We start from the raw sequence: 10,002 nt of genomic DNA on the forward strand, positions 1-10,002 counted from the left end.
AAAAACATTCAGCTTTGATATTAATGAGTTTTTTGGGTTCATTGAAAACATGGTTGTTGTTCAATAATAAAATTATTCCTCAAAAATACAACTTGCCTAATAATTCTGCACTCCCTGTATTGAGCCACCACTGGACTGGCCATCGGAGTTCCATATTGAGGTGAAAAGGGTGCGATTTGTCACGTACTTCAGCTAGAATTAAAACAAAATAGATTTATAGAGTTATTCTGTCTTTGCTGCGCAGTTGCATCTACTTCCCTCATTCACTCCCCCTTCCTCTCCTGTTATTACTTCAAACATGAAACTGATCAATGATCAGCTGATCGGCTTTTCTGCCCAAGTCCCGTCTTTCTTGTTTGTTTATCGACCACTTTGCGCTAGAAAGAGGAGATCAGCGGATAAACAGCGGCACGTTTAAGCGTGATAAGCTGTTGTTAGAATGTATTTAATATTACTTTCTAGTATCAGCTTCGGTTTGCTGGAGCCACAGCTGTAAAAGCTGCTGATTATGATGTCAGTTCGGATATCATCAGAGCTGAACAGGTGATGGAGAAACAGGTTTAACTTTTAGGTGACATTAATGAGTTGAAGGGAAGTTATGAACTGTTTCTGAGAGACAAATAACACCAGGATCCTTTTCTACATAGCTGGCTGCTGGTAACTGTGCAGGGATGGGTCTAGCAAAGTTTTGCCAGGGGGGCAGGTTGGGCATTAACAGGGAAATGAAGGGGGGGGGGGGCAAATAAATATTTTTCTATGTTATGTCATTTAAAAACTTTGAATAAATAATTATCTGAATCTTACAACAAAATTGGTCACCTGATTAAATGTATAGAACTCGATTATTGTATATACACCCTAGTAAGCTATAGTACTTTTTCCTTTGGGAAGGTACCATCTGTGCAGTCTGCAATTCTGTTGAAGAAAGATTTTGAATCTATTTAATTATAGTAGAAAAATAATTGATTCCTGTGCATTTGTTTTACACTTGCATTAAATTAAAGTTGATTACATCAATTAAGGGCAGGGGTGGTTCCCTAATATTTTTGCTGGGAGTTGGCAACCCTGTTAGTTAGGTAGATAAGTACTCTTTAAAATACCAGAATAGGGAGGATGGTGTAGGTTTAAATTTATTAGATTGATCAGTGTTTCTGAACTATAAAATGTTTTGGGTGGAGTGTATTTTTTGCATACAGGTATAACAGAATAGCTTCAAACTTGAGTATGAACTTATACAAAATGCAGCAAGATATTTATAAAAAAAACAGTTTTATTAATTACAAAATACGCTATATCGGATTCATATCAGTATCGGCAGATATCCAAATGTATGATATCGGCATCGGTATCGGACATTAAAAAGTGGTATCGTGCCATCTCTAATTATTATTATTATTTATTAATTATTATTGGCTAATGATCAATACACACATGTTTATTAATACCAACTGTCTCCCATATAAACAGTAGAGTATAAATATAAGTGTCCTGAGCTGTAAACATCAAACGACAGCATGCATCAGTAGTTTTGCTGAACTATGCTGAGGAATACAGACCTTCTGTGTGTGTAAGGAAGTGGTTTGGACGATGACACTCGGGTGAATAATGTTATTACTACATGTAGTTTGCTGCATGATTAATATTATTATTATTATTAATTTTACGTAATATTAAAATGCTTACAAATAAAAGAAAAATGCCCAAAAGCTTAACAGATGTGCTCCATCTTTACAAGCTGCAAATGAAAAGTTGTACTTCTGTTTTTCTTTTATCAGAATTTTTTCTAATTGTTGTACTTTGTCTAATTCATGAATACTGTGCATACAATGATGTGTTTGTGTATAAATAATTTTTTAAGGAGTTTATTTGGAGAAAACCATTAAATATCTCTCCTTGTTACTGCGTTACTGCTGAGTTTTGGATCAACTGAGGGGGTTTCAGGGAGGACAATGAGAAATCACAACAGTCCAATCTCAAAGTAAGAAATGCATCTCCGCATTCAACCGGACTTGAAAGGTCAGCGTGATATTAAATGCTCATCAGAGAAGTTTGTGTGCAAACAGGTTCACTGTGATCAGTTGCATAATGGATGTGATTAGCAGTCTTTGTATGATGGAGATGGAAAATGAGTCTTATTTCTTGTTCCGTTGTCTTTTCTGTGATGAGCTGAAAGACATGCGTTGCAGCACAGCTGCCTCAGTTTCTACTATATTCCTTTGATAATAAAATATTTAGAAATGTAGAAAACACAGCAGCAAGTTGAGTTTCCTTGACGTGTAAATCTAAAGCTTGAGTTAGATTTCTGCAGGAAATTTAGGACCTAACTTATGTAGCAACTCCTTTTATGCCTACAGGGAAACTTCTACATCCTCCAAGTCACTGTGGTACACGTGGAAGACACCAGCAGATGAAGGTTATTTTTACCACCAGGGTGTAGAAACAAGCTGCCAACTGCAAATCTAGGGAAACATTCCCATTCAGCCCCATCAGACCTCTTCATATGTCAGCATGTGTGACTCGTTAAACCGTTTGTATCTGTGAGGTGTAGTGCACACTGACGCCTCTGGGGGGCATCCGTGTGAAATCTTTAGTGTTGATTATCTGATTTTAATTTCCTCCTGAGCGTTTTCTCTTTTTTTCTTTGCATTTTCCCACCTCTTTCTCTGTTGTCATTCCCCTGTTTTGAGGAATAATTACCTCCTTTCTATATATTTTTAATGTCTCACAGTCTGAGCCTCAAATAAAAAATTTACTCTGTCGCCTCAGGACTTGGGCTCATTAAACCATATTTCAGTCCATGTCATTTAGGAGTCTCACGGCAATGAGACTGCACCTCATTTTAGGTTCCGGTCTGCAGAGTCTGAAAACCACCCACACGTTAATAGAATTCATGAAAAGAGCCTTTTTCCTGTTTCAGCCGGACCGCTCAGACAGGAGGGACATAGAAGAGTCAGGATTGAATTTATTTAGGCTCAAAGTCAAATTTAATTTTGTTCTATAAATGCCATCAGGGGTTCATATTTTCTACAAAGAAAGTGTTATATCATCCAGTGAATTAAGTATCCATGAAAGGACATTAAAAGGAGCGTGTAACCCTGCTCAAAGAATGAGTTTGTTCACATTACCATGCCATGAATTACATCCAGGGTTCATAAACAGTCGGGAGTCGTAAAAGTTGTAGATTAGAGCTCACAGCATATCGCACTGAGTGTTGTGAAGGTTATACTTTTAAAATGTATTCCACTACAGAATACATGCCCCAAATGTATTTTGTAACGTATTCCATTAAGTTACTCAATGTGAGTAATGTATTCTGAGTACTTTGAATTACTTGACATATTGTCATGCTTTTTACAACTACATAAATGTACTATTTCTGTGTGTTTTATTACTATTACTGAAGGCTACTCGCCACCGAGCTAACATTGTTAGTTCATAGACTGTTAGACTTAATGGATAACATTAACAACGTGCTAGCTGCAAATAATCATGTTCAGTTCTGAAAACAATACCAACTAGATTTTAAAATCTTAATATAAAATGAGTAACAGTAGGGTGGACATTAGGTAAGGCTGCACTTTTTGTAGTGATCTCGTTCTTTCTGTCTGCTTTCAGAACAGCAGCTAGCAGGTTGTAATGCAGCCTTCAGTAATAGTAATAAATAACACAGCAATCGAAGATACTCAAGTGGCAGATAACCCAGGTAAGCTACCACAACTAAAACAAGGGAGCTGCAACAGGCTAACGTTAGTTTTTAAAAATGAACTTACTTCCAGATATTTCTTTAGGTTGGAGTCTTTTGAGAGAGCAGCTTGGTTGCTCAGATTTCATCCCTTTCTTCTTTAAATGTGAAGTGGTTTCTGATTTTCCAAGTAAGAAATGCATTCCTGCTAGCTCTGTTGTGCTGGCCCCGGGTCCGTGGTGTAACTGACACCAACAACATTAACAGGACGCTTACATTAGAGCCTCTTATTGTGTGGTTTTTTTGGGGTTTACACCTACATGGAATTACCAAAATTAGAGAGAGGCTAGAGAGGGGATAGCATAACATATGAAACATATGAATCCATTTATTTCAACAAAGTAACTGTATTCTGAATACCAGCTTTTTAAACAGTAACTATGACAGAATACAGTTACTCATATTTTGTATTTTAAATACGTAACGCCTGTACATGTATTCCATTACTCCCCAGCACTGATTGCACTAAAGCTATCAGCAGGGTCCTCATACACAAATTTAAGCACAACGGAACTAAATGTGAGAAATGAAAGTATTACTTTATGGAAAAGGTATTGATTACATTTCAGTGACTAAACTAAAATCTAAAGCTTTATTTTCTTAAAAACATTGACTTATTTACTCACTTTACATTTACTTTACATTTTTGAGAATATAACAGAAAAATTCAAGCTGCTAAATTGAGATTTTGAGATAATAACCCAAAGTTTTGACTTGTTGACCACATTTTTGTTGTTTTAATAACTGAACCAAGCTTCTATACTGTAGGTATGTGCATGTTATGAAGCTATAGCTTCTGCATAAATAGAGAAAGGAACAAAGACAAAAAGCATTTTAATACTGCTTTTATTTGAAATAATGTCAATTATTAAGCGTTATTAGGCAATGTATGTCTATGCAGTAAGCGTGGATAAATTTCTTCACATTTCTTCCAATAAGGACATTTCTATACCAACATGAGTTTACAGGCAGTGTGCTTTTAAACCCATGCTGCTTCTTCAGGACTCCATGAGTCATAATGTGTATTACCATTACTTTATTTACTGGATCACTTTAGGAATTCCTCTGGAATCACATGTTCTGCCGCAAGAATGCTACTACGGGAGGCGGAAAAGGTCATCCGTAATTGAAAAAATGACATTGAAGAGGTAAAACAGAAGGATAATTAACTGGCCTCCCTGAAACTCAAAGATGAAGTTATTCTGCCCTCTAGTGTCAGCAGGAGGCAGGTACATTTTACACTTATTTTTCTTTTCTATTATATAGGCCGTGACTTGCTGACGTTTACTATCATGTCACCGCCTCGCTCATCGAGCCAGTCACTGTTTAGTCTAAATTTAAGAGAATGACCAGTTATCACTTATATAACTCAAACACTTCAGTGGTTTTGTTCCTGTTCAGATTTTGTGGAAGTAAATGTTTTTGAGCCAAATCAGAGAGTGTTTGTACCGGTTACCAGGTCGGCTCACGCTGATGTGATTAACCTGGATGCAGCAGTGTTGAGCGCCATACATTTGATTGGAAGAACTATGATATAAGAAAAAGATTCAGTGGGTTAGATCATCTATTATAATCTCTGGAAGTCACATGATGCTGTGACACAATCCACGGTTTTTAGTGTAACACACACACACACACACACACACACACACACACACACACACACACATATTTTCATATCTTAGTGAGGACATCTAATTGACATAATACTTTCCATAGCCCTAACCATCAAAAATGAATGCCTAACCCTCAGCCTAACCCTAACCATAACCTAAGTGTAATCCTGACACTAAAACCACATTTTGAACCTCAAAAAAATGCCTTAAACTTGTGGGGACGGGCATTTGGTCCCCATAAGTAGAGAGGCATGCCAATTTTCTGTCCTCACAAAGATGTCTAAACATGCACACACACACACACACACACCACATTTTCTATCTGTCTGACCATCTTCCTGGTGACCAGTCCACCTTTACCAGGTCCATATTATCCGTCCAGCTAATACATAAGGAATTTAACGTTTTGTAATTTGGTCATTTGTAGTTTGATTCCTTCCAAAAATGTATTCAATTGGAAAATAGCATGTCACTTTAATTTGTTCTGTACATCTCCTTTTTTCTATGTTCTGATAGAGGGAGACACTTTTACTTTAGAAAACCTTTATTTTTCAAAAAAATAATTTATACAATAGGTTTCGAGAATAATTGTGGTGAAGTCTAAAACCTGTTTTCTCTCGCTGAGCTTCTGTATTCAGAGAAACATATCTGCATAAATTCCTTTTGCCATTCCCAGCAGTACTGAGTTTCGAGTTCCTGTGAATAAAGCTTTTAAAACTGCTGTCAGCCTCTGGTAAATGTGACAAAGTTGTTTGTGAGTCATAGAATTTCTCAACTTTCACAGTGAAGAAATGTAAAAATGAAGTGATCACTTTGTGTAGACACACTGAGAATTGCACTTTGTTCTCTTCATCACAATGAACGCGTGAACTATTTTTTATTAAAAACTATTTTTAAGACTGTGCGGTTAATATTTTTCTTCACCCTCCCCTGCACAGCATTACCCTCAGGCAATGGAAAGTTTTTGAGCCACTTGTCCAGATAATATACTGGAATAATTGCAGCTTCAACAAAACAGCCAAAAAAGTTTTCATCTTTCTGTGACAGCTGGCCTGGATGGCATTCATTCAAACCTGTGAAATATGGTTCAAATAATTCATTCTGTGTTTCTGCTGCCAATGAAAGTTTACCGGTCACTCATTTAAGATATATGAGACAATACCTCACACTGGCCAATAGCATGTACTCGTGGATACACAGGAACTCCAGAGGTTTTTGTTCAAAAATGTAATGTGCACCTCTGTTTCACAGTTTAGTATTACTGCTTTTCTAAGTTTCACACTGAAAGAAAGCTCATTATATGATATGACAACATACATGACACAGCCGTGTATGAAAGCATGACAAAACAGATCAGACGTGGAGTACATTTATTCTTTATGGCAAGGAAACCCCTCTAAGTTTACAATACTAACCAACCTGTAGATTGAATTCAATTGAATTGGATGGATGGATGAAAAACAATGTTATTTATACAGCGACAAATCACAACAACAGTTGCCTCAAGGTGCTTTATATTGTAAGGTAGCCCCCACAATAATACATACAGAGAAAAACAACAATCATATGACCCCCTATGAGCAAGCACTTTGTCGACAGTGGGAAGGAAAAACTGAAGGGCTCATTATTGTCATCCTCACAAACAACCGAGAACTGCACTTTGGTGTAACTTCGGCCAATAATGTATCTCTCCAGTTTATAACCCAACAGGTGTACACCTGCTACCTTCCTAACCAACTTGTTTTACTGCTGCTTCAATGATCTATCAGTGCAGAAGTTCAGACTCAGATTCTACAAAGAGAGATGCTGCAACAGCTGGGAGATGTGACTTCCTGGAGGACAGTTCTCCTCTACCAGTGCTGATATGAATGTTTGTCTGAGCAGTGACACCCATCATTCATGAGCAGGTACCCACGGCCTCAGAGAGAAATGTTGATGTCTGCTGTTTACAAGGAACCATAATGGGGCCCTGAGGTTGAGCCCACCCACCTTTGAGGAAGCTCTTTTCTGACACTCCTATCTTCTATCTCATTCGTTCAGACACCACGCAGAGCTTGTGTCTATATGTAAGGGTGGGATAAAAGAATCAGCCACTTCGCTCTCTCTCAGCCCTCCTCTCCCCTCACTTGGGGCAGTGTCTTTCATTTTACTCACTTTTCTAAGTTAACAAACCAAAACTGTCATTGTATCAAAATCTGTCCTAATAATACAACTCTGGAGATAAATGTTTGGGCTTTTCAGACTGACTTTTATGTGAAATGATGTAATGCTTGCCTCAATCAGTAGTAAAAGAGTGACAGGAGAAACAAACACACTGTTTTGTTTTTGTTTTATTTATTTTTTGGATAAGTCAACGGGCCTCTTGGCTGCTTCCTTGTTCCTTATTATTTCCCAAGCAGGTAGATCTGTATATTTTATTTGGCCCTGATATCACAGTGGATGTAGTCCCTGACCCAGCCTGATTATCCACTTTAAGTTCCCTCCTGGAATCGTACCAAAAACATCTGAGATCCTGTCAAATTAAAAGCCTCAATAACTTCAACATATCAGAATCAATGGTTGCCTTGTTGTTTTGAGTTTCTCAACTTTAGGAATATTTTCTAAATGATGGTCCCTTTATTTTTACAGATGGACATTAATGGATCAGCACTGAGCTCATGTATGGTTTTTTGCATTTCAGTGAAAGCTGAAGGGGAGGAGGGAAATAGAGGAGCTGCTCTTTGCTGGTTGTTTTTTTTAAACCTTTGTCGGTCAAACTTGACTCACTTGTGTTTTCTGGTAATTTTCCATAAAGTACGAAAGCGCTGTGTCTCTGTTATCAGCGTCTTATCGCAGGGTGGAGCACATGTGGAGGTGCAGGAGGAAAGGGGGGAGTGTTCACCACAAAGACATAAGGTCATGTGATTTCAGGGGAAGTACATGTGTTTACAAATGATTTAACCCCTTCACATCCAGTTTACGTTCAGCTGGTTTCTGTTTTATCTTTTTTCTTTGAGGCTAAATTTTATTTGTGTGTTCACTCCCAGCACAGCACAGAGTTTAAGCACATAAAGTTTAGATGTCTTCTCATTTGGATCCTTAAATTAAAGGACAGAGTATGAATGCTGTGCTCATGGTTACACTTGTATAATACACAAGAATGTTTCCTCAGTAATTTACATTTTTGTGACAGACTGAAGTTGATGTGTTTTTGTAGCACTTTGTTGTTGGTTTTTGTGTTCAAAGTTTTCATATGAATATTTAATATCTAACATCTCTTTTTTGTTGTCTGAGTTTATTTCCAGCTGTTGTTGAAAAATATTGCAGGATTTTGACAAAATAAGAAGGATCGATACAACGTTGATATCAGCCTCTGTTATAAAATAGAAACAAAGCTCCACTTTTGTCCCAGTAACTCACATCTGGTGCCTGAAATGTTGTTTTTCACCAAAGCAGTGAGCTGAAAAGTGGAGATGATTCCGAGCTGCCACCCTGTTTCCTTCTTAATAATTACAAGGAAGGTCAAAAGCAAAGGACAAAAGCCCGGGGAACTAATAATTAACTTCAGTTAACCTAAAAAGACCTTTTACAAGACAACGGACGAAAAGTTTCCTTTTCCATGCAGCTGAAGGGCAGAAAGATACAGGAGACAGAGGACACAACAATAATGCCGTGCAGTTTTGCCATACATCTCCAGTAGGAGTGATACAGAGAAGAGCAGCCAAAGGAGATCACCCAGCAGCCTGAACCTGCTTAACATAGAGGTGGTTTGAGTTCACATAATCCAGCCCTAACTATCAAAAAGGAAAGTTTGAAGCCTATTCTTAAAAGTAGAGATAGTTTATGTCTCCTGAATCCAAACTGGAAGCTGGTTCCACAGAAGAGGGGCCTGAAAACTGAAGGCTCTGCCTCCCGTTCTACTTTTAAATACTCTGGGAACAACAAGTAAGCCTGCAGTGCGAGAGTGAAGAGCTCTGTTAGGATAATTCAGGATTCTGAATTATAGGAGAAGGATTTTGAACTCAGTTCTGAATGTAGCAAGGAACCAATGAAAAGAAGCTAATATGAGAGATAACATGGGAGCGACCTTATAACAGTGAGTTACAATACACAGGAAGTTGTTTCTGCTCATCTGGATGTTGGATTTTCAGTGGAAGAAACATCTGAGTGACTTCATCAGTCTCAGTTGACTGCAGGTTTCCCCAACCTTATAAACAATGCTTCTGCATAACGGCTGACACCAGCACCATGACTAAAGGTCAAGTTTCATGGTCATTAATATGCAAATTGTTGTGACCATTGATTAGCAACCATGAATAACATTCCCAGAGAGCTGGCTATAATCACAGCATTGTAAGTTTGTGACAGATTTCCCTTCTCCTCAATTCAGAGATGGCCATTATCATGTAAACGCTGGAATACTGTAAAGTAGTACTAAATGTATGAACTAGTTTTTCAGCATCACTATGACACAGGATGTTTCTCATAGCGGTGGCTAACACCGCTAACTCCGGACACAAGCGTGACACTACCGGGATTCCAGCTGCTGCGAGCGGACAGGACGAGAGAGAGCGGTAAGAGGAAAGGAGGGGGACTGGCAGTTTTTGTGAACGACAGATGGTGTAACCCTGGGCACATCACTGTGAAAGAACAACTCTGCAGCAG

The sequence above is a fragment of the Pundamilia nyererei genome, unplaced genomic scaffold (genome assembly GCF_000239375.1).
Source record: "Pundamilia nyererei isolate P.nyererei 1_Seehausen unplaced genomic scaffold, PunNye1.0 scaffold00480, whole genome shotgun sequence".
NCBI lineage: Eukaryota > Metazoa > Chordata > Actinopteri > Cichliformes > Cichlidae > Pundamilia > Pundamilia nyererei.